General features: G+C 39.9%; 1 protein-coding gene across 4 annotated transcripts in view; it reads right to left on the bottom strand.

Moving 5' to 3' along the window:
• FHL1 (four and a half LIM domains 1) overlaps positions 1–26,306 on the bottom strand; it is a 64,894-nt gene that overhangs the window by 14,952 nt on the left and 23,636 nt on the right. The window lies entirely within an intron of this gene.

Genomic DNA, 26,306 nt, shown 5'->3' with positions numbered 1-26,306 from the left:
GCATCAGGGACAAAAAAAGAAAAACATGAATGAAAATGAAGACATCAACCTAAAATGTTGTAATAGCTCAACAGGCCATCAGATGGCTGGGGGCTGGCTATTAGGAGCATGTTCGAGGAAAAGAAAGCTCCCAAGTCCCTCCAGGACCTTCTTCCACATTCCTTCTCTGGCCTTACCCTCAGCCCCCTTTCCCTCACTCCCACCTCACTGGCCTCCTCACTGTCCGGTGCCCAGAGTCATGGTTTTTCCTTTCCCTACTTCAAGTCTGCTGGTATTGCACTGATTTCTCTCCTTGCTGTCTGATCTCCTGCTCTGCTCCATGAAGGCAGGGATTTAGTACTGGAGCTCACTGCAGTGGCCCCAGAGCCTAGAACACTGCCCAGCTCCCAGGAGGCTCTCAGTATCCCCTATTCCTTGAAAGAATGAACTAAATAACTGAAAAGTCCATCAAGCCTCCAAAACATAGTCCCACCTGCAATCCTGAAAGTGGTTTTGGCCACTCAACTTCAAGGAAGGCAGCTGACCTCGCTGGTACAGACACCTTTATAGCCACTGTCTTGTTTAACAGTGCATGTCACTGGTTTTGGCCCTATTCACACATCTCCCCTACCAGGTTGAGGGCCAGGGCAGTGCTTTGCTTGTCTTCATGTTCCTATAGCACAGAGTAGGTGAGCAGTAAATGCTCCATGAATAAATGAATGAATGAGTTCCCCAATTCTTATGATCTTCAAATGTTTAAGGTAATTTATTCTAAAAGACAACTGACATCAGTAACTCCCAGTTAGCTAGAAAATGACACAATAAAAGCCAGGTTGTTACGAGTAAATTTATTACATGTTAGAGGAAAAAAGTAAGCCTGGGAAAAGAAGAGAAACTACACTGTGCTCTCGCTCCATGCCTTTCTAGTCTCTTTCTTATCCAGCCTGATTAAATTATGGTGCGGAGATTAGCCAGTTGTAACAACACCACACCCCTAAAATAAACTGAAACTTTTCACCTAGAGGAAATTCTCTTACTTTATTAGATGATTGACCTTAATGAACCCTGAATTTTTGATTTTAGCAAGGTATATTTTTAGGAAGAGCCCATGTATGTTGAATTGCCTCTCTTGCAGTGCTGTGAACAATAGGCTTGGTGTGCCAAATACTTTCCTTTAGGAAGTCAATTCCTGTTTCAAGCTATGCATCAGGAAGTGTCTTCTTTTAGGCAAGTATGGTAGTTCTTTAGGTGTCTGATCATTTTGAAAAGCGACAACAGAATATGGATAGACAGCTTTATGAAAGTATCAAAAAACAAATCTGTTTTGCCTAAAATATAAGAGAAAATTCAAAGACAAGAGAATCACTTTTTGACCACCATGAATTAGTCAACTATGACCAGCCAGGATGGGCTGGGAGCTTGGGGCTGCAACAATAGCATTTATTCCAGTTATTTCCATTTCCATCAACCAGGTAACTCTGCCGTCCTAAAAACTTCATGAAGCACGACCACTACCTGCTCTGACATCTGGCCCTACTGCAGATGTCCTCAAGCCACAGAATTAGACCTTCCACAAAACCAAGACAGAAACGGCCCCTTGCATGATGAGAAACAATTTCTTAGGAAGAATAGTTGGTAACTTTGTCCTGTCTTGGATCAGTGGCTCGGAACCCTTGCTGGTTATTTCACAGGTACCTGGAGTCACGGGTGTCATTGGCATATTAGTCAATCTTGTTACACATTAACAGTATGATGTTTAATAATATCTTTAAGAATCACTGTACTGTTTACAAAGCACCTTTATATACTATTGGTGGAGTTGGCTGGTGTTTGGGAGCAACTCTCTTTGGTGTATGATGGTTACATTTCAGGCCTTCTAGTCTCACACTCGAACAGTATCAGGACGCTTTTTTCAGTGAACGCTAAATGTGATCCTCTGCACATCATTTACTTCAGGGTTTATCTACACATCCTTATGGTCCTACTATCTGCAGATGCATTATGACCTATTGTTGGGTTAACCTGTAGATAATGCCGCCCCAGCCATTGCTTTGTTGTATATGACAAGCATTTACTGGACAGATGCCCTACTATGTGGTGCAAGGTATTTTACTGGTCACAAAGAATAAAATACAGTCCTTACTTTCAAGTCTAACAAGATAAATGTACAAATGAATACCATGCAAGGCAGAGCCTTACAAGTATTACAAGAAAGGTATAAAGTGTTACTGAGATTTATCACAGGGAGAGATCACATCTGGTTTGGATATCAGAAGAGACCTGATGGATGTCACAGCATTTGACCTGGTCCCTGATGAATGATTAAGACTTTGGCATGCAGACAAGGGGGAGGGAGTGTTCCAAGAAAATGGTACCATGTCACCTAAGGTATGAGAAAAACACAGGACGTGTTCAAGAAGCAGGATGCAGCTGGGGGATTTGGGGTGTGACAGAAGCACAAGATAAGGAAGTAGTGGGACCGAAAGCTAGAGAGGAGGGAAAGCCACACATGGAGGATCTTTCTGCAACTGGTGCAAGGGGAGAATGAGATGGAGTCATGCAAGCAGTGATAAGAAGAGCAGATCTCAGAGAAGAGAGGAGGCAGGGAAGACAGCACAGGGTAATGCAATTGTCCACTGAGATGCAAGGAAAGACTGAAAGAATGACAGGCAGGGGCAATGGGCATGGAAAGGAATAACTAGATGTAAAGGGACACTGTCACAGGGCTACAAGAACTGAAAGAAGGGGAAGGAGCCAAGGATCTCTCTGAGGTTGTGACTCCGGGTGACTGGGAAAATAATGGGGAATATGGGAGGCAGAGCTGGTGTAGGGAAGAATGGCACTTCATTTTAGACTTCACAATGAGCTTCTTCTGAGATGTCAATAATGAACCCCCTTTAATGGGATCCCAGTTATCAAGGAGCGAGAGAGAACAGTAAGTTTACAGTATAATCACGTTTGTGGGATTTCTCACACTGCAATCTAATCCTAGCCTCTCTACCTCAGAAACACCACTGGGAGGATCAAACTTCAAAAGTTCAAAGTGGTGCAACCGAAGAATCAAACACGGCAAATTCAGTGACCCACTTAGCCCACGGCCCACATTTCAGGACTTCCTCATTCACAGCTTGACTTCTGGTCACCCTTCTCTCTTTACTAGATTTTTCTTTTCCTGAAGAAATTTCCAAATGGTTAAAAACTTACTCAGACAATTACTGGCCATTGGTCATGGCCAGGGGCAAGAGGCTGATAACAAACTGTAATGGAGTCTTTGTGGATTTATCCGTGGTTTCATGTCCAGTTGCTTTTTTTTTTTTTACACGACTCTTCTTTCCCTCATATCTACTACTAATAAATTAATAGACTGCAAGTTTTTTTCTCAATATAATTTTGTCAGGCTACTTAATCCCTCTGCCAACAATTTCTCCTGAGTGAGTCCAACTGCAAGATTAAGGCAACTAGTCATGCACTATGATATGATGTGATTCAATGTTGAGCTCTCCGGAGTATTTCTTGTCCTATGTACCCTTGCCAGAAAAAAAGCCCAGAACAGCTTCAGCCATCTCATGTTCCTGTCAATCTTTAAGGTGGGAAGAGTACTTTTTCCTACTGACAAGTCCAATTTTGCAAAGTCACTGCTTAAATGTCACAATTCATGGCATACCCATCAGAGAGTAAAATGAAGGAGCACCCCTGGAACCCCAAGAGGGGGGATTTGGTCATGTAAGGTCCTAATGAAAACAAACCTGAAATTCAGCCTCCCCAAAGGGTCTCTGAATCTCAGAGAAAAGGAAAAGGTGAGTATGAAAGAAGGCCTGTAACAAATGATATAAGATACATGAAATAAAGGACACTGTAAACAGCAAAGCACTTGGAAAATGCTAATTAACTCAACTAAAGACCTGTTCATTTCACAGTTGACCAGGGCTTAGAAGTTTCCTTATAATATTCACAGAGAGATTAAGAAGCATGAGCCATGGCCCCTGTCCTTTGGTTTTTGGTAATGTCATGATCAGTAACATTTTAAATGTCTCTTGTCCCCAAAGTCTGTGCCCTTCCTGTGTTACTACTAGACTTTTACCAAGAGGTAAGAAATATCCTAACCACATCCTACAGTTACTTTTATGGGCCTATAACCAGAAATCACTACCAGGAAAACACCCAACAAATGACTTTCAGAGCATGCCTAGGATGATATTTTTCAAAAAACAGAAGTGGCAAAAAAGTAAAAGAAGTAAAGAAAATAGAAACCAGAAAATGTTTTAGAAAGAAATATATAACATAAACACAGAATCTCAAATCAAAGGAAAATAAATGTTTCAGGAAACTGAAAAGCTGGTAAGGATAAATCTTTGTCACATTTTAGATGTTAAAATTCTCTTCCAGTTTATTTCTACCACCTACTTGTGACATATCTGTTTTATTTCCATGTTGCCATGTACCATGACTCAAAACACCCTTTCGACCATGCTAAGTCCTGGCATTCACCAAGCCCACCTTTTATGAACATTTCAAGCCTCTGATAAATGCTTGAGGACTAAACATTCCATGACCCTATTCTATAATTTACCCAGCTGGTTAATATCCATAACAGGAAAGAAGAGCAAATCAAATAAGCTTCCATCCATACCTTTATTCTTAATGCTGATAACTGAGATCGACTGCCTTGTTCAGGGATGTTATCATAATGATTCATGAGCTCTGCTTCCTTGTGTGAAACATCAAGGCTAGTAACATACAATCTATCTTTATTTACCAAAAAACTATAATTAATACATTACTTTATTATGCATTGGTGTTTTCAAACCCCAAATAGAAGATAGCCCTAGAATTCAAGGTAAAGGTTGAAAAGACTCATGAGTGGTTCTCTGGGGTTTGGTCAGTAGATCATCTGAACCTAACATGGTGCACGGAAGTGGAAGCATGAACACAGCAGGAGGAAAGAGATCAAGCCGTGACCTGGATGTCACTCAGGAAGTCTGTATTTTGTTAGGCAATAGCATTGTCTATTTTGATAGCAGGGGAAATCCAGATTTCCAGAGGACTGAAAGTACATAAAGTGAAAGCTCACTTGGCTCCCATCTGCCAAGTTTCCCCGAAGGCCATCATTTGACTGCCTGAGCAGTGTCTTGATTCAGATTCAATGCAGGAGTAATCACAGGTGGACAGAGGAGAGCGGTGGCCCACAGTGATTCATATCTGAGAGAGCAAATAGGAATAACTTTCTGTGGAATGAGTTCTTCTGTTGTGCCAGGACAGGCACTGTTTTGTGAAAACTCAGCTGCAGAACCAGAGTGATCTTGTTGGTGTGTGGTCTGCCATTAGATTACCACCCTCAATGGCAGCTTGTCTTTCCTGTTTGTCAACCTGTGCATGGTGAGGACAGAGTATAGGCTCCTCCACAAGTTGGAGAGGCTTGGCGGACCTGAAGATAAAGTGGGCCAGGTCTGAGGGTGTCTCCAGCTTCATAAAGATTGCACAATAGAGTTGGAAATGGTCTTAGATACCACCTAATCCAATCACCTCATTTTATAGATGGAAAAGCTGAGGCCCAGAGATGGAGAGATGACCTGCTTCCCTCAGTTAACAGCTGCTCCAGGTCTAGAAGCTGAGTGTCTGGACTCCGAAGGCACTATTCCTTGTACCATATTAGCAAGGAATCTTTACTCATGATAATGTAAACCTTAGGAATGCTATGTATGGTAAATGGGATTTGTTATCCCTTGATTTTATATTCATCAACAGAGGTTAAGCTGGGTCACAGACCCTGAGACTAAGGGACAGTTGTGTGTGTAGATGACACATTTTGCAGATTCTCTCATGCAGCAGCAAGAGCCCAGTCAAGTTATCTCAGCCACAGTTATGGTTAATGCTAGAGTCTCTTAGCCTACTCTGGTTCAAGAAGCTGCCTGATTCGCGAATCGTTCTTTGCTCAATTAAACCCTATGAAACTTAGAAAAACAAAGTTTATGGATAAACTTTGGCTAACTTGGAAGCAGTAGTTGACGCACAGGTGAGAGAGATATGGACTAGGCTGGATGCGGAAGCAGAGGCTCTACCTAAACAGCTGACACTTAAGGAACAAGAGTGAGTGATTTCAAAGCTCTTGAAGTCAAACAACAAGTTCACCATGCCAGGTAGCAAGTACATGAAACAGAATGACAGGAACACGAAGTCCAGAAAGGAGAACGCAAGGGGAGTCTGCAGCTAGAGGAGCAGAAGCCACCAAAGGACATGTACTTGGAAAGATCACACCCCATTCACCTCACATCCCCGCCCTTCTTGCTCATTTCCAATCAGTGTGATAATCAAGAACAAACATGGGAAGTATGTACCTAACTGGTATAAATAAAACCAGATTATCTAAGGTACAGAGAATGAAACAAGGAGTGAGTGTCCTATTGCATTCAATGAAATTCAGGTAAAATGGTTTAGGCTGGACCATAACTATTTTTGAAGGCTTCCATGAAAGAAATTTAAGGCTTAACTTTATATGAGATTGGCTGAACAATTAACACGGTTAGTTCCAAGACAAATAGTAGGAAATTTGCCCTGAGATTAGTATCAGTATATCTATTTTATAATGATTCAAGAGAATATAGTGCAGTGGCTAAGAGCACAGACTGAAGCCAGAATATCTAGATTCGAATCCTGCCTCTATCACTTACTGGTTGTATGACATTGGCTAGTTTCACTTAACTTCTCTGTGACTAAATTTGCCCATCTGTAAAATGGGGATGATAATAGTACCTATGTAAGAGGGTCATTGTGAGAAATAAAGCAGTAAATATTTGTAACATTTAGAACAGTGGCTGGCACACAGTAAGCACTATATATTATTATTAATTCAACTACATGCTAAAAATGTGGCTGACCCAAGCAGCAGATTCCTACAAATAGAATTTATCAAGTTTACTAATTCACAGGGGATATGTGGAAAAGAGGTAAGAGCTCAGGATGTTGGCCAAGGGCCCAGCTGCAAGGACCATGGGCCTGAGAATGACTGGGGCAGCAGAGAGCAAAACTCAAAGTCCTAGGGACTCAGAGGAATTGGCCTCTAGCAGCTTGACAGCCCAGTGGAGACAGCTGTGGATTCAACATGGGTCAGGAGGGTTTATGAACAGATGATGGAGACCTGGGGAGAACAAATCTCTGCTCTATTGATCCTCTAATGAAATAAATACCCAATAGGTCTAGGTCACCTGCCCAGTCTTGAGCTACAGAGGGTCTTCCCTACATCCTCCCTGCCAGGAAAGGGCCCAGTTAGCCCAGTGGATAATTAGACCTTTTCTGGCTAGAGTCAATGAACTTTCCAAAACAACAAATAAGGGTTTACCTTATGAGCACTAATTCATCAGGCAGGCCACCCTTGATTCACATCTCTGAGCTTAAGTTGGCTATAAAGGCCAACAATGAAAAGAGGCTACCTATATGCAGCTCCAGCCAGAATGCAGATTAGCATCGTATTACGTGAGTTAATTCTGAATAAATGCCAAGGACATGGATCTGAAAGACCCTGTCTCATCAAGCCACTTACAGAAAGGACTCTGCACCTCAGGAGATGAGGCTGGCTGTGCTGAGACATAGCTTGGGTGAGTACAGCAATGCCCAAGTCCCAGGGGTGGCAGAACCAAAATATGCACCATCTACCCAACTCTTGACCAAAAACACGTTGCGGTCAATCCCCCATACCCACCCCAAGATGAACTCTGGCTAAAGCATCTAGAGTTGGGATGACTGTAAGAAGACTATTATCTGACCATTGTGTAGACAGACCATTGCCGTATGTCCATAATGACCCAGCACCTCACATCCCCACCCAAAAGAAACCCCGGACCTCTTAGCTGTCACTCTCCATGAATGAACAGTTAGTGACTAGGATCGGAGAGGCTATATTTTCAGGTCCACAGATCTCATCCCAGAGCCCCAAAGTTAATCTCCTCCTATCATAATAGGCTCCCTAAACCCTGTGCCTCAGCTCACCACAGGAGAACACAAGGAAGCGAACAGGGGCATATCAGCCTAAGGAGGCAGGGACAGCTCTGGGATGAGCTGTGAGGAGAGAAAGGGCACACTGGTCCAAAAGATTCTCTGAGGCTCCATACCTCCTCTCCTACTGGCACAGCCTGGGCAAGGCCTGCAGCTACAACATCTCAATTCCAGATAATCACACATTCTTTTAGTTATTGTACCCCAAATTTTATCAATCAGGGCTTCATTTGGGTTAACAATCTTCACTTATAAAATGAAATATTCCCAGGTGAGTGTGAGTGAAAGTAGCTAAAGAACATGAAGTCCTTTGTCATTATAGAGATAATATGTAAAATATTTTAGAATAAAAACATTTCTTAGGTGAAAACTTTAGTTGTTCACTGTTTTATATGTTCACAGTGATTCTTTAAGTTTCCATGTTCATGACTTCAAGTTGTTTTGCTATGTTATTTTACTTATTGAGATATAATTTACATGCCTGTGCTTTGGGAGGCCAAGGCAGAAGGACTGCTTGAGTCCAGGAGTTCAAGACTGGCCTGGGCAACATAGTGAGACCCCCATCTCTAAGTAAAATTTAAAATAATTTATATATCATAAAATTCACCTTTATGAAGTGTACAACTCAGCAGCTTTTAGTATATTCATAACGTATATCAACCATTACCACCATCTGATTCTGCATTTTCATCACCCCCAAAGAAATCCTGGATCCCTTAGCTATCACTCTGCACACCCCACCCCCACCCCCTGGGAACCACTAACCTACTTTCTGTCTTTATGGATGTGCCACTTCTGGCAATGGAATCATACAATATATGGCCTTCTGTGGCTGATTTCTTTCACTTAGCATAATGCTTCCATAAAAATGGAATCACACAATATGCAGCTTTTTGCGGCAGATTTCTTTCCCTTAGTATAATGTTTTCAAGGTTCATCCATGCTATAGCATGCATCAGTACTTCAGTTCTCTTTATGGCTGGATAGTAGTCCATTGTACAGATAAACCACATATTGTTCAACCATTCATCAGGTAATGGACATTTGGGTTATTTCCACTTTTTAGCCACTATGAATAATACTGTTACGAACATTCTTTTTTTTGCATGGGTTTATTTCCAAAGATGTATTTTTGAAGAAGTATGAAAGAATACACAGTGAAAAGTATTCTTCCCCCTATCTATGCCCAGACATCTACTTCCCCCTCTCCAGTGATAACCAATGATACCAGTGTCTTCTTTATGCTTCTGGAGATACTGGGCTTATAAGATAGGCAGCTATATATTTTTTCTTTTTCCTCTTTTTTTTTAAAAAAAAAATAAATAGTGGTATACTATACATACTCCTCTGCACCTTGCTTTTTCTATTTATTCTATTGCTAGTTCTATTTATTTATATTCAGAGAATTTTCCTTGTCAGTACATAAAGAGCTTCTACTTTTTGAACAAGTACATGGTATCCAATTGTGAAGCTATACCACAATTAACTTAGTCTCTTATTGACAAATATTTATCACAAACAATGCTGTAAGAAATCTATCTCTCTCTCTCTCTCTCTCTCTCTCTTTCTATATATATATATATATATATTTTTTTTTTTTTTTTTTTTTTTTTTGCTCTGTTGCCCAGGCTGGAGTGCAATGGTGCGATCTTGACTCACTGCAACCTCTGCCTCGCGGGCTCAAGCAATTCTCCTGCCTCAGCCTCCTGAGTAGCTGGAACTAAAGGGGCGTGCCACCATGCCCAGATAATTTTTGTACTTTTAGTAGAGACAAGAGTTTCACCATGTTGGCCAGGCTGCTCTCGAACTCCTGACCCACCCGCCTCGGCCTCCCAAAGTGCTGGGTAGTACAGGTGTGAGCCACTGAGCCCAGCCTTGAAATATATACATTTTTTAAAGATAGGATGAACCAACTAAAAACAGTAGTAAGTTAGTTTAATCAGACTGCTTTCTTCTAACCCCCAAAAGAGATCAGCGGCACTAAAGGAATGGGAGTTTTGATTTACAAGGAAAAGGAGAGAGTAAAAGGAAAGAGATGAAAAGATCTGGAGTGGATCAAGGAGCACCCACCAAAGTTTACTGAAATGACACATTGTTTTTGTTCATGCAGAGAGGATACCATCTGGAAATCCCATGCCAGCTCTGTGAAGGTTACCCTCAGCTAATCAGCCACCCAGAGAGGAAGTGGCTTTTGATTCCAAATCCATGCTCTTTGCACCAAAACCCACGATCCCTTGCCAATGAACTAAAAAACAGTAAACTCAGCAAAACGCCGATACTGACAATGCACACAACATGTCCTCATGCAGTGCCACACCATGATGGATTAGTGGCAATGGAGATTATACTTCTCAAAGAGGCAACTTAGTGTGCATCAAGTCTTCAGGCTGAAAAGTTATAAAGTACGTATAGTATTTGAGTTTCAAATGTTCATGCTGTCTTCCTTATCTATTTTAAAAAATGAAAGGTGGCTTCTCAGCTGGGGATTATAATGGAGCAAGCTGAGCTGGGCACAAGCCCTTCTGGACGATTAGACTGGCAACATGTCATTGATGCATACCACCAGGGAAGTGCACAGCTCTGAGTCATAGGTCTGACCTTAAAACTGCATTCTGGGAAAACAAAACACCATCCACGTTCGTTATATAAATCTGTCATGGATTTTTCAACTCTGTCTGCATCAGAGTTTTAAATTAACCCTGTCATTGTTTCTTCCTTAAAGTAGAGTAGTAGCTTGATGTCTGTAGCCTCAAAGGTCAGTCTTTTCTGAAATGGGCACTTGTTTTCTTAAAGGTCACATAACTAATTGAAGCCAGGTGACCCATGTTCTATGACTATTTGTCACTGATTTCCTAACTTAGATTGCACCTCCCTGTCTTTACAGATAAACAAGAGAAATGTCACCAGCACCCCCACTCCATTATCAGTGAACATTTTAAAAAACTAACTTTGGATTTCAGAAAAGGGGTTGATGTTTATAAAGCAGCTTAACAGATGAGACCGTTTTAAAATTAAGTACACTGGCAGCTATCTTTGTTAGATGTTAAAACAGGGATCCCCAGCCATGTCATGGCAATTCAGTGTGGCAAACCAGGAGTATTATAAGAACTGCAAGATCTAATTAATTTTAATTCCCTTCAAACTGTCTACTCATTTAATACCATAAGTAAGTGCTTTAGCATATATATATATATCATATATATTTATATATATATATTTAGCATATAGACATATAAATTATCATACTGGAACAGGAAATGTACAGAGAAGAGATTAATTCAGGAATTGTGAAACAGGATACTGATTTTAAAACACTTTTAGCAAATTCAAAAATCAATTTAAAAATTAACATCATAAAATTAACAATATTTTTATACTGTTAAATTTTATACTGTTAGAATTTTAAATTGATTTTAAGCTTTCAATTAATGAAAATAACTGTAAATGTTTTTGACTTTATTGTGTTGTAACCCAAGGAAAGCACACTAGACTTAGAATCAAAAATCTCAAATGCAATCTCTGACTCTGCTGAATTGCTTACAAGCCAAGTTATTTTTTCTTCCTCATCTATGAAATGGGAATATTAATATCTGTCTTCTTTCCCTATTGAATTTTTTTAGGAATGAAATTAAATAATATATGTCCAAGTACTATACAAACTTTAATATAACATAATATGGTCATTAAAGAAATATATATATAAATCAGGCTTTGTACCCAAGTAGGTAATGTCTTTTGATTTTTCAAGTAGACTTAATTTTTCATATGACTCACACAATTTTCACAATAAACACACACACATTTATCATATACTATAAAATCTAGTAGCAGGTCATTGTGAAAAGACTGGCAATCCCCATGATAGGAATTCCCTCTCTTTCGTATCAGCCTAAACTTTCAACGATACAGAATTTAGAAAATACTAATATGGGTATTTTAGTTTTACTTAAAGTCTAGCTATTTAATCCTCTTGTATTTAGTTAATATTTAATTATTTGAAAAGGCACAGGTAGCTCGGAATAAATGTATAATAAGCGAGCTCCATAAAATCTTGCTTCTTCACTTTGATCTAAAAATCAAAAGCATACTCCTCTACATATTTGTACGGGGTATTTTTAGTTGCTTCAAGTAACTGACATGGTTTATCCTCCGTTCCTCACAAAGAAAATAACTTGGAAAGCCCTCAACAAAAGAAAAAATTAAGCCAAGGTTAGTTATAGGACTTTTATTTGGGAAAAATTAAAATAAGGAACACTTTTTATTTCTGTTGTTTAAAGGGCTGGAGATTTAGTAACAACTTGAAGAAGTGAGTTAATCCCTTTGTAACACAGCCAGGATAGGGTTTATTTTCCTACTGTTATGGTGGTAACTTAGAACACACAGGAAAACAATATCAAATATCAATTCCCTCCAGAGTTGTAACTTTCTAAATGTAGTAATCAGTAATTTGTCAAGATTATCATTCAGCATACAAATACTTTCTATATAATTTGAACTTCCATACCACCTTCTATATCAAGTCCTTAAATGCTACCAAATATAAACCAGGTACTGTTTTCATGAAATAAGAATACAGGTGTTAAAGATGAATAAACTGAGACATTAAAGAGATTAAGTGTCTTGCTTTAAGGGGGTGGGGGAGGCAAGGTCAAACTAAGAATAGAAGCTCAAGTACTATCACCTGTCCTAAGCATAAATCTAAAAAACTTTCCACTTTCCGACTAGCCATAAGTACATGGTCCCATCAATTTTTATGTATTTTAAACATACATTTTTCAGGAAGAAAATCTTCCAAACTGATTTGTGGAAATATCATTTAATTAAGGGTGGTACTGCATGTATGAACTGCAGAATATAAAGTATTCATACACAAAACCTTTTTTCAAATTAAATTTAATCTGATTTGAAAGCTTAATGTTAACATCTAAACGCTAATAAAATAATACATAAACTTGAGCTATAATGGAAACTAGATATAGTTTTAAACTTAACTATTCACTATATACAGTAAATCAGTTTTATTATGGGTGATTATGAAACAATCACAGGACAAGTCAGTCACTTTCCAAGATCAAAGAGCAAGTCAGTAGTAGAGAAATCAAAAACATGCAACCTAATAGTTTCTTCCAAGACCAAAGTGCATGTTATTCCATTGTGCCAAGGAGTTTTAATGGGTTTTAAAGGGGCATGTGTCTGTCTCAAGGGACTGGTAAATTTCTTACAACTCTCCATATATAATTTATTTTTAATTCACGCTCTACACTGACATGACACGTTTAAATATATCTAATCACCAGGTTTCCCACCCACATCCCCCAACTAATCTCTGCCCAAAATATATTTTCTGTCCTTTTTTTTTTTTTTTCCAGACAGTCTCGCTCTGTTGCCCAGGCTGGAGTGCAGTGGCGCAATCTTGGCAATCTTGGCTCACTGCAACCTCTGCCTCCCGAGTTCAAGCAATTCTCCTGCCTCAGCCTCCCAAGTAGCTGGGATTACAGGCGCCCACCACCACGTTCAGCTAATTTTTGTATCTTTAGTAGAGACAGGGTTTCGCCATCTTGGCTAGGCTGCTCTCGAACTTCTGACCTCAGGTGATCCACCCACCTCAGCCTCCCAAAGTGCAGGTATTACAGGCGTGAGCCACTGCGCCCAGCCTCTTTGTTCTTACACATTAAATTTTCATGAACCGTCTGGAGATTGAGAACACAGCAGAAATCTGTTTCTTCCCAAGCAACAGCAGCTGGAACTGAAGTGGAAAGTACAGGATTAGCCTCTATAGGGAAGTGAGAAAAACTGCTTGGAAATGGTTTCAAGGGATCTCCTGCCAGCTAACTCAAGAGTGCTAGTGAAGACTTCCAGAAGGAAACACACCCAGCCAAACCCCTGGGCCAAGAGAGAGTGTTTGCACACAATTCTGGGGACTGAGAATAAAGGGAACAACACAGCTTTGAAAGAATGTAGGGCGTGCTTTCCACATAAATAGGGGCAAAAGCCATACACGAGAACCTTTCATCTCCATACCATTCTCTCTGTCCAAATTGTAACAAGAGTGTTTTCTTTAAAAAATAATAATAATAGGCCGGGCATGGTGGCTCACGCTTGTAATCCCAGCACTTTGGGAGGCCGAGGCGGGCGGATCACGAGGTCAGGAAATCGAGACCACGGTGAAACCCCATCTCTACTAAAAATACAAAAAAAAAATTAGCCGGGCGTGGTGGTGGGCGCCTGTAGTCCCAGCTACTCGGAGAGGCTGAGGCAGGAGAATGGCGTGAACCCGGGAGGCGGAGCTTGCAGTGAGCCGAGATTGCGCCACTGCACTCCAGCCTGGGCGACAGAGCGAGACTCCGTCTCAATAATAATAATAATAATAATAATAATAATAATTTGCACTTAACGCCTTGACACCAGGGTTTGGACTCAGACCCTGCACAGATCAACTTAGTCCTCAGTTAACTGTTCCTCTGCCTTCCAAATGCAATTGATTCTGTGGGCATAACCAACATTCTATGTCTGTAACACTTTTCAAGATGATCTTTCCTCTCTATAAGAACGGGAAGTTACCTGGCTCCTGCCTGGGATGAAAATAAAATTTACAAGTGTATCCCCTCTTTTTTAGGGGTCAGCAATGTCTGAGTTACAAAAAAGTTCCAATTTAAAATTAGTATATTTTTTTCCCACTCCATGCCAGGATTCCAGAATACCTGTTACTTTTTAAATAAGCCTCCTAAATTTTTTCCAAGCAAAACTGGGGCATTTATTTTATACCTTCTTTCACAGCATTCTATAGCAATTTAGTCACATTTGTGTACTATTCAAAAAGCTAGACTTCAAGTGTATAAAATATTATGAAGTTAACTGGTGAAATCTGCTACATCACTTTGAAATGCATCCAAAAATAAGACAGACTGAGGGATGGAGGGATGGATAGATAGTGATAAAACAGGTAGAATAAAATCCTGTTAATGGCAGCCTCTTGATGATGGGGATAAAGATGGCCACTGCAAAGTCATTTCAACTTTGAAGATCTTAATAAAGGTTAGGGGAAAATAAAATATGTATCAGCAAAACCTTTAAAAATTGACTGCAGCTACACACAAGCAGGTATTGGCTTCCAAAATGTTTTTCAAACTATGGGCACAGAATGTGGTACAGTCTGTAATGAAAAACACCAAAGTTGAGTACCACAGCCTCCAAATGAAAGAAATCTGCCAAGCCCACTTTAAGGTTTTTTTAGGCATTATTAAAGAAGCCCTAAACATCACATCTCATCATGAAGTGCAATATTGCACACATACATTTTCAGACTAGGTTGAGCAGTTTGGGCCAGAAGAGAGACCTTTTAGAAGGTTCCCTAATCCATTCACACAGGCCCATCTGAAGGATGACACTGTAGCCAGCCGCCAGCATCCTAACCATCTCTCTCCTTTTATGGTCGTTTCAAGTTTAAAGCAGATACTCGTCTGTTTGCAGATTCCTAAAGGTACTAGAAAAAAAAATCTAAATATAACAGTGGATAAGTGCTCATGGTAACTGGAAACCAAAACGTAACTTCAGCTTTTGCAGGCCAATGCCTTAACACCCATGGCTTTAGTGTAATGGTCCTGCTGTGGACCTTTTGTCTTTATTCCCACATAGAAATACTACCCCGACTTTGATGGATGACAGATAAGTGTTAGTCAAAACTTTATTTTAGGTTGACATTAATAACCTTTACTTATGTTAAAGTCAATCAGGGCCGGGCGCGGTGGCTCACGCCTGTAATCCCAGCACTTTGGGGGGCCAAGGCGGGTGGGGTCACCTCAAGTCAAGAGTTCACGACCAGCCTGGCCAACATGGCAAAACCCCGTCTCTACTAAAAATACAAAAATTAGCCAGGCGTAGTGGTGAGCGCCTGTAATTCCAGCTACTCAGGAAGCTGAGGCAGGAGAATCGCTTCAACCTGGGAGACAGAGGTTGCAGTGAGCCAAGATCACGCCATTGCACTCCAGCCTGGGCAAGAGAGCGAGACTCCGTCTCAAAAAAAAATAAATAAAATAAAATAAAATAAAGTCAATCAGTACGTGTTCTCCAGGATGTTAAAATTTTCTATAAAACACAGTCAAGTGTTTTTGTTGGGTTTTCTTATTAGTGTTTTTAAAAATAGTTCAATATACTTGCGAAAGTATAATTTAAATGTTGGTAAAACCTCTGAGACATGTCTATGAATTCTAGGGTTCCATGGAATATAATATGAAAACCACTAGACTGGAAGGACTATTTGCACTCTTAGTGTTTATTCAATCCACGACCTTTAGGTCATATAAACAGCCACCAAACCCTCTCTAGACTTCATATATGAAAGTGCTATCATGCTGGTAACTTCCTGATCTGAATCTCTTCCCCACTCCTTATACCCAACTCTATCCTCCCCCTTTACAGTAGCTAACTCTAACCTTTTGCCCTACTATTCTCAACCCCAATTCTTTGATTTCATTCATATCCACAAGCCCCTCAACTGCATTTCCTAGGCTGGCTTTCCAAATTTCAACAATACAAATAATGTGACCATATAACGAAGGGGGGAAGGGACAGTGATATGTATGTGTCCGTATACTTGCTGGTAGTTACAAACAAAGAGAAACTCCCAGGGTCTGAAAACTGAGCATATTGCACATTTGAGTAATTACCTCTTCTTAGCCACCACCAAAATAAATGTCAGGATCTCAACAAATCTGAAAGCGGCTCTAAGAAAGTCAAAATTGAAACCACATAATGATAAAGCTGAAGTGTTTAGGGGTAAAGCATACGGATGCCTTCAGTGTACTCTGAAATGCATCCAAAAATTAAGATGGATTAATGGTGGATATTTGATAAAGCAAATATAGTAAAATGTTTAATTGCTGACTCTAGGTGGTAGGAATAGGAGCGTTCACTGTATAATTTCAACTTTTCTGTTTGAAAAACTTGCTGATAACATGCTGGGAAAAAATAATGTCATGCTACAATGAGGGAAAAGGGATTGTTCTATTCAAGGATCTCTTCCAACAATTCAGGAATATGGATATTAGAGGAACAGGGATCCTAAGACAGTCCTGTGTAATGCTATGGTTTGTAATTTACACAATGCCTTTCATTCAGTTAATTGTATCTCTAGCAAATGCCTTCTAAGTCTCTGGCGCTAAATAATAAATGATACAAAGGACATAGGAGGAAACATCAGGCTTCTTGCTCCTCAGAAGCTTCCCGTTTCCTGGAGAAAGCAGAGTACAATTTAAGACAGTGACTCTGACCAAATCCTTTACTCTTTGTGCCTTAGATTGCCTCAGTAAGGAAAATGGAAAACACCCATGAGAGGACCAAAAGTCAGGTCAAGATCCTATGTGAAGTCTATGAGAACTGACAGTTCAAAGGGCAGAGCTGGGAACATAAGGGATAGGCTAAAAATACTGGAGCACGTTGTACTGTTTTCCAGTTCAAACCTGTCCCATGAGCCCAATGCAAAGGGTGGAACTCACCCTCTCCAATTAGTTTCCACTTGAACCACTGTAGGGAGCAAAAGACCCTCTGGATTATAAATCCCTCTGCCTGTGCACGCTGACAATTACGTACACAAACTCTCACCACCACCCATAGGAAAAACTACCAGTCCTGGGAAAGAAACACAGAGAGTACCTTATGGAAATTATGAATTTGTAGCCCTAATGAATGTGTACAGAAATGGTCCTATCAGCTGGGCACAGTGGCTCATGCTTGTAATCCCAGCACTTTGGGAGGCCGAGGCGGGTAGGTCACTTGAAGTCAGAGTTCGAGGCCAGCCTAGCCAACATGGTGAAACCCATCTCTACTAAAAATACCAAAAAATTATCCAGGCCTGGTGGCACATGCCTATAGTCCCAGCTAATTGGGAGGCTGAGGCACAAGAACCATCTGAACCCAGGAGCAAGAGGTTGCAGTGAGGCAAAATCACATCATTGCACTCCAGCCTGGGCAACAGAATGAGACTATGTCTCAAAAAAAAAAAAAAAAATAGAAAAAGAAATGGGTCCTATCACACATGGTTTAAGAGATGTCCACAGACTCACAAAGACCACAAACCATTGTTTTTCTGCTTTTCTACTTAGGTGAAGAACTGTTCTTTGGTTTGGAGTTTTATTTTTTTTTTTTTTGTCTGTTTGTGTTTTTTTGACAGAGTCTCACTCTGTCACCCAGGTTGGAGTGTAGTGGTGCGATCTCTGCACCCTGCACCCTCTGCCTCCTGGGATCAAGCGATTCTCATGCCTCAGCCTCCTGAGCGTGAGCCACTGCATCCAGCCTAAGAACTGTTAAAGAACTAATTGCTTATCCAATAATTAGGTATCCTTCAGTGAGAGATGCTCTACAAAGCACAAAGCTTATCTGGCTGATAAGATAGGACAATGAGGTCACTATTCTAAATACAATTTTATATATTTCCTCCTTTTTATTTTAAATTGATCCCTACAGTTGTTCAAACAAAATTGAAATATCAATAATGAAATACCTAAATTATAACAATTATTAGCACAGTTCACACTGGGCTTTCAACATGTGATATAAGGTTGATATGATAATAATTATGATGACAATGATAATGATGATGATAAAAGTGCCATTCTTTCTCAAGCATTATTAAGGACTTCAGGCCTTAACATTGTGATTTCCATAAAAGCTTTGACCCCAGCTATGCTTATTGTACCGATCATAATAAAATTTGTACGATTTAGCTATGACCTTAATCTAACAAATATTCTACGTCCACGGTTATAAGGCAAGTGAGTCAAGGTTTCAAACTCAGAAATTAAGGAGCATCCAACATTCATCTCCCAGGCATGGTTCTCTCTTACAAGTGAGCATCTGTTGTTGGCTTCTCAAATCTTTGCCTATTAATAGAAGAGTTCATGATGGACAAAATCTTGAAACAACTTCCATATGCACCGAACTTTTATGATATTCAAAAACCTTACTAAGTAATCACAAGTTCCTATTGGGCTTGAACTAAACTTGATGACAGATCTGAACTCTAATATTTTATACTTGGGGAGTAAGGACAGAAGAGGACTTCTGTCACTTCCCTTGCCTCAGTCTCTGTGCAATACTTGATAATCACTTACTGACTCCTTTGTTTTGGGGTTTCAAAGAAAATTCACATGTGAGCTTATTCTTAGAGAAGCTGAAAAGACCTGTAAACAGATGAACAAATTAGTAAATTCTTACAGCTGGAATGTTTTTATAAGTCTCAAAGCACCATACAGGAGAAGAGAAAAAGTTTTAAAGGCTCATTTGAACCAACTGAAGTCCAAGATGGTTTGACTCTACCTACCTTAGAGATTAGGTATCTGTGTCCTCATTTCACATCAATTGTGAAGATGGAACACTAGATTTGAACTTAGCTGTCCAAATCTGACTTCTTCCATGAGAATCCTGGTCAAACTCAATCTTTATTGTGGACTTCCATAGCACAATTTAATACACTTGAACTCTGAAATATGATTCAAACATTTATATGTGTGCAAATTTATAATCCTGTAATAGGTAAAGGAGATACTTTTAAAAAATAAAAACATAATGTCCAATCAATGGTTCCATTGATTTGGTATTCTGACAAAAGGTTCTCTTTACAGACAGTTCATTCACATTAACTAAATAATACTTTATTTCACTAAAAAGAAAAGTATTTCCTTGAGACACTACGTGTGTGTGTGTGTGTGTGTGTGTGTGTGTGTGTGTATTTCTTTTTTTTTTTTTTTTTTGAGACGGAGTCTCGCTCTGTCGCCCAGGCTGGAGTGCAGTGGCGCAATCTCGGCTCACTGCAAGCTCCGCCTCCCGGGTTCACGCCATTCTCTTGCCTCAGCCTTTCCGAGTAGCTGGGACTACAGGCGCCCGCCACCACACCCGGCTAATTTTTTTGTATTTTTAGTAGAGACGGGGTTTCACCATGGTCTCGATCTCCTGACCTTGTGATCCGCCCGCCTCAGCCTCCCAAAGTGCTGGGATTACAAGCATGAGCCACCGCGCCCGGCCTGTGTGTATATATTTCTACATGACTTCTTAGCTTTCTTTACAACCACAATGGGTACTCTGGTTGAAGACTGTGTAAGAATCAAAGACTAGAGATTCCACTTTTCGAGAGTCCAGTTAGGACCCCTTTTTAAGTGAGAGTTTCTCTCCTCAAGTGAAAATGAATTCTTTCTAAATCAGAGGCTGGGAAAAGTTAGGAGATGTTAGAAGAGGTCAAAACTAAGTCCATTAAATCCCAGACCCAGATTTAGTTGCCATAGAGACAAGGGAGATAAATAAACCAGTAACCTTAACAAATGTGCTGCACCCTTGCCAGACATATCTCTGACTTGCCATTATTTTTACTTAAGTATCTTTCAGTCCAAACATAACTGACTCTGAAGACTACAAAACCAAACAGAACTAGGCCCAAAAGAAATACGAACACTCACTGAAGCAAAGGGCAGGCAAAAGAGGCAAAAGCCATCCCCCACCCTTAGCAATGTGCTCTCCGTTCCCCTTGAAAAACTATTGCAACATGAAGCTCCAGAGGCAATGACATATGGGGAAAATATGTGGTGCCAAAGCCAGAAGAAACCATGTCAAAAAAGAAAAACAGACATGAAGTAACTGACCTAATTAGAAGAGAAAAGTGTACTTACAGCAGAGAAACAAGTATATCTGAAACAGGGAATACAGCTGAAGGTGAGAGGGACTGCTGTAAGGAGGCTCATGACCTTAAAGCGAATTTTTGTTGCTTATCTAAAGGAAATCAGAAGATGAAATGGGCATTGCTCTTGAGCTGTAGCTCCATTAAGATGTTCCTTAAGTGGACGCTAGACCTTTAAACATGAAGATTCATTCCCTGCCTAGCACTGCTACACATTCATTAAAAGCTCTGAAACAAATATTTATACTTGGTGTCATGTGGTATATACCAAGATGCCTCTACCAACCACCAAATACGGAAGAAAGAGAAATGGGGGCTCTGGATGATGAAACACAACAAGCGAGAAGGAACTAGAGCATTGGAACCCCATGTTTAGGCTCTGGACAGGAGTCCTCATGTTTCTTGGTTACTTACTAAGCACCTACTCTGTGATAGCTTAGAATATCCGGCTTGTGACATGGAGTTAAGTACATAAAAGTGGAAGATTCTCAACATCTAAGTAATAGCAAAATGTACAAACAATATCACAACATGAATATAACTTCAAATAAAGTGATACTTACATTTTTTCCTTGTGCCTTCTAGTTCTTGTCCACAGGTACGTATCACTTTGCAAGTTACAATCACAGCATATATACAATTTTGCATCCTGCATTTTTTAGTAAGACTGTATTATACAAATTATTTCATATTGCTAATGTAAGTGTGAAAATTATAATTTTTAACAGATTCATGAAATTCCACTGCATAGATGTATCATAATCTACTCAACCAAAACTATTGAATAAATGAACTATTTTTTCACATTAGACATTTAAATTCTTTCTTTTTGTTCTCATAAATAACACTGTGATGAATACTTATAACATACAGCTTTTTTTCTTTTCTTAGAATAATTTGTTTCTCAGAACACATTTCCCAAAGTATGATTACTAGATTAAAGGGTACCAATCTTTGTGCCTTTAGGCATGTATTGCCAAACAATGTTCCAAAAGACTTTGTACCAACTTACGTTGCTACCAGCAGTGAATAAGTGCATATTCATTTCAAGTTAACCATATTAACATTGGGTTTTCATTTTGTAATTCTGCTTAGTAAAAGTGTGCCTTGTTGATGTTTAAATATGCTTATCTTTGCATACCAGTGAGGCTGAATGTTTTCCACGCATTTCTTTACATTGTGATATGACTTGAGTGTCTTTTACCCATCTATCAATTGGATAATTCATTCAGCCAAGAGTTAGGAAGCACCTACCACGTGCTAGGCCTGTGCGCACCTTTCTTACAATCTGTATGAGCTCTATGCATGATATAGAAATTATGTATCTTGTCATCTGTGCCACAAATTTTTCCTGGTGTGCTTTTTCATTTTAATTATACTTTTCAATATAGGACTGTATATATTTGAAACTGTTGATTTCTTTCTTTCCAACTTTTTAAAATCATTTTATAGCTTACAAGGTTATCATATAACCAGGGATTTGATAATTATCCTATTTTCTGTGGTCTGATTTACAAGTTTGCTAACAGCCCCATATTTTCCTAAATTTTCCTAAAATTAAAAGCTCTAATCCCTACATTTCATGATTCCTGAGCATTATCTAGCTTCTTTTTTTTTTACCAGAAGCACTTTATTTAAAACAAATTTTAAAATCAGGGTTAGATTTATCTTTTCCATGTGCTATACTGTATTGAAAATAATTGATTTTTCACCTCCTCTGCTCCAACTCAAAAGTAGATCCAGATTCATCTGGGAAGATTCAACCCAAAATACCCTGGTTCGTATCTCTTTTTCTTTCTCAGGCTAGAGAAAAGTGAATGTTCTAAACATTAGCACCATCACTGCCTGACTGATTTTTCTCAGGATTGCTTTAAGGTAGAGTCCCCTTGCTACTCAAAGAGAGGGCAGTCCTCAGATCAGCAGTGGTATAACCTGGCACTTGTTGGAAATGCAGGATCTCAGGCCCTACTCTAGACCTGCTGCATAAGAATCTGCACATGAAAGTGTGAAAAGCACCAAAGTAGACTACAGGAGTCCTCCAGAATAAAATAAATCACCCGTACCTGTCGATGCTCCTTCTCTTCATCAGGTACCATCATCAGAAAGTATCCTTCCTCTGAAATGTTTGCCGTCAACCCTTTTAAAGCACCACCTTAATGTGACTATCACTCTATGTCGTGCCCCTGAAAATTAGCAAGCTGATATTTTGAGAAAAAGGATGACCTTAAGTTTGCAACCTCAATTTTATCTAGACCTGGGATTGAAAACTCACATGTCTATAGGGGTTAAACATTCAGATAATGGCAACCGACCCTTGTCCTTAGTGTCAAGGAGCTTACAGATACTGCGGGAGACTGTGGCAAACTTCAGAGTTCATGCTCTAGCCAAAGAAACAGCAGCTGGCCAGGTGCGGTGGTTCACGCCTGTAATCCTAGCACTTTGGGAGGCCGAGGTGGGTGGATCACAAGGTCAGGAGATCGAGACTATTCTGGCTAACATGGTGAAACCCCATCTCTACTAAAAAATACAAAAAATTAGCCAGGCGTGGTGCGGGCACCTGTAGTCCCAGCTACTGGGGAGGCTGAGGCAGGAGAATGGCGTGAACCTGGGAGGCGGAGCTTGTAATGAGCGGAGATCACGAAACTGCACTCCAGCCCGGGCGACAGAGGGAGACTCCATTTCAGAAAAACAAAAAAAAAAAGAAAAAAGAAACAGCAGCCATTTGGCTCCAGATCTTCTGATATTTCAAGAGAAGCTGAAAAATTTGAACTTCAAAAAATATGAAACCTTTCAATTTTTAAATGCTGGCAATTAAAATTTTAAAAGAACACCTCTGTGTGCCAGATCCAGCCCACCAGTTTCAGACCTTGGCTCTAAACTGATAATTTCCAAATTCTCTAAGTCTGTGTAACCCATCTGTGCTGATTTTCCTTCTTATTGCTAGTGCACCAAGAAGAGAGGTTACATCAATACAAATGGCACAAATCATATCACTTTGACTACTGTATTTCAAAATTTTGTGTTTTGTGAATATTAAAAAACTGCCAAATCAATAATGAAAATGACCATATGTCAGTGATACAAATATCTCCTACATGTGAAACACATGTTTAATTAACAATATTGTCACTACTATCGTACAAATACTCGAATTTAGCCCGGTTCACGTATGTGTTAAGATTTATGTGTTCAAGCTTGTGTTCCAAATAATTACGTAAACTAAAAGGCAGCCAAATGGAATAATTCTAAGTTTCTGAATAATAAAGTTTATCTATGATAAATACTGTATTAAAAGGGGACACACCATCATTTAAAAGAACAAAATAGGCCGGGCATGGTGGCTCACGCCTGTAATCCCAGCACTTTGGGAGGCCAAGGCAGGCAGATCACTCGAGGTAAGGAGTTCAAGACCAGCCTGGCCAACATGGTGAAACCCCGTCTCCACTAAAAATACAAAAATTAGCTAGGCATGGGGGCACGCATCTGTAATCCCAGCTACTTGGGAGGCTGAGGCAGGAGAATCACTTGAACCTGTGAGGTACAGACTGCAGTGAGCCGAGATCACACCACTGCACTCCAGCCTGGGCAACAGAGTGAGACTCCATCTCAAAAATAAAAAATAAAAGAACAAGATATCCTCATGTGAAAACAGCAAAGCCCATTTTACTATTCAATTATTTCAAACAAACGTTTTAAAAATAGAGGTGAAACGCACAGTTTACATTTATTTTCATTTTAGGGCCTTCGGGTCCCAGGGACAGCTGCATCCATGGCAATTACTGAATACTTTATTTGCACATGCTTATATGGAAGTGGCATAAATCATAGGCTCAAAGAGCAGTGTAGAGATGGGGACTTGGAACTGTACCCCTGCATCCATACCTGTCTACTGAATACTGGGCAAAGTAATTGAGAAAAGCAAAGCAATTTTCAGTTTCCTCGTCTGCAAAAGGGAAAATAATCTAGGCATGTCCCACCCTTGAAGAATATCAAACCCAAGATGTATTTTTTGTTGTTTTTGTGCTGACCACTGCATTCCTGCCCTGGCCTACAGTAGGGCTGAATGAATGAATAAAAGAAAGGAAGAAAGGACACCAGATGCAATTGTGTAATCCTATATATTTCTGTTACAGGGAAACAGAATTTAACAGATTTGGCCGGGCACAGTGGCTCACGCCTGTAATCCCAGCACTTTGGGAGGCCGAGGAGGGCAGATCGCTTGAGGCCAGGAGTTTGAGACCAGCCTAGCCAACATGATGAAACCCTGTCTCTGCTAAAATTACAAAAATTAGCAAGGCATGTTGGTGTAGAGACGCCTGTAATCCCAGGTATTTAGGAGGCTGAGGCAGGAGAACTGCTTGAACCTGGGAGATGGAGGTTGCACTGAGCCGGATCGCACCACTGCACTTGCACCACTGCACTCCAGCCTGAGTGACAAAGCAAGACTCCATAAAAAAAAATAAATAAAAATAAATAAATAAAATTAAAAAAAAAAAACAGAATTTAGCAGATTCTATTCAACTGTCACACCTGAGAAACTCAGTGCTTTAAAAGAAAACCCAAGGACACCAAGTTTTGGTCACTGTAAAGATGTCATTGGGGTGTGCTTGGTATCATAAAACCACTTGAAATGTGTGTTTGAAAAACTTCGATTTAAATGTTCCACTTTAAGAACACAGCCCTTTTACACATGGTTTCTATCAAAGTTTTCTGCTGATGAAGCTGATCGAATTTGCAGATTGCTATGGAATTACTAAGGGCAAACAATGCATATGCCATAGCCATATGGCATTTCCAGCTGATGAGAGGATGTCTTTATATCTCCTTAAAGAATCTTTATATCTTTATATCTCCCTTCTTTATATCTCCTTAAAGAATCTTTATATCTTTATATCTCCCTTCTTTATATCTCCTTAAAGAATCTAGCCTCTTCTGTGGGAAAATAAAAATAAGAGCTGGGAAAGGGCACAGAGCTAAAATCTCTGCTTTTTCAACAGGGCTCACCCTCAGAGGAGGGTAACAGAGAGTCACAGCCTCCTACTTGAGCCAAAGCAGTTCGGCTTTGGTTTTCTCTATTGGGGTTAGATCTAAAGATTTGTATTTTTGAAGATAGGTTTCTATCACTTTTTTTAAGTTTGAAAACAACCATTACAGGTAAAGGCTATGAATGAGAGCTATGGCACGATTTAGACCCAGAAATGAAGATTCCATCTCCAGCAGCACAGGGAAGCTGCTGAAAGCTTGTATCACTGAGCCTGCTTCAAGCCCGAGGGCCTTGGAAGGACTTCCAACTACCACCATAATTGATGAAATGGATAAAATTCAGGTTTAGCATTTCTAAAAGTTTGCCCTATGCTTTTTACTCTTTAAGGTTTAATACATTTAGGTATTTGAAGATATATATTTTAAAACCTGGGGAGAATTCTGTAGCAAGTAGACATAACAAAGGCAATTCTTTCACCTGGTGAGCATGTACCCTAACTGAAATCTAAGTACCTACACTGACCATGTGGCTGCGTGCAGGGGTGGGCAGGGTGAAGGTGAAGGCAAAAACACAGCAACCTTTTGAGGGATGAAATGGCAAATCCTGACAGGTACGGTGCTGGCAAAGGTTACATTCCCTCTTGTGAGCGCACAGAGACCGGGGCACCAAAAAGAAGGGACCATTCCTGTA

This window comes from Nomascus leucogenys, chromosome X (assembly GCF_006542625.1).
Source record: "Nomascus leucogenys isolate Asia chromosome X, Asia_NLE_v1, whole genome shotgun sequence".
NCBI classification, from domain to species: domain Eukaryota; kingdom Metazoa; phylum Chordata; class Mammalia; order Primates; family Hylobatidae; genus Nomascus; species Nomascus leucogenys.
This window is presented reverse-complemented; position numbering and strand designations above follow the sequence as displayed.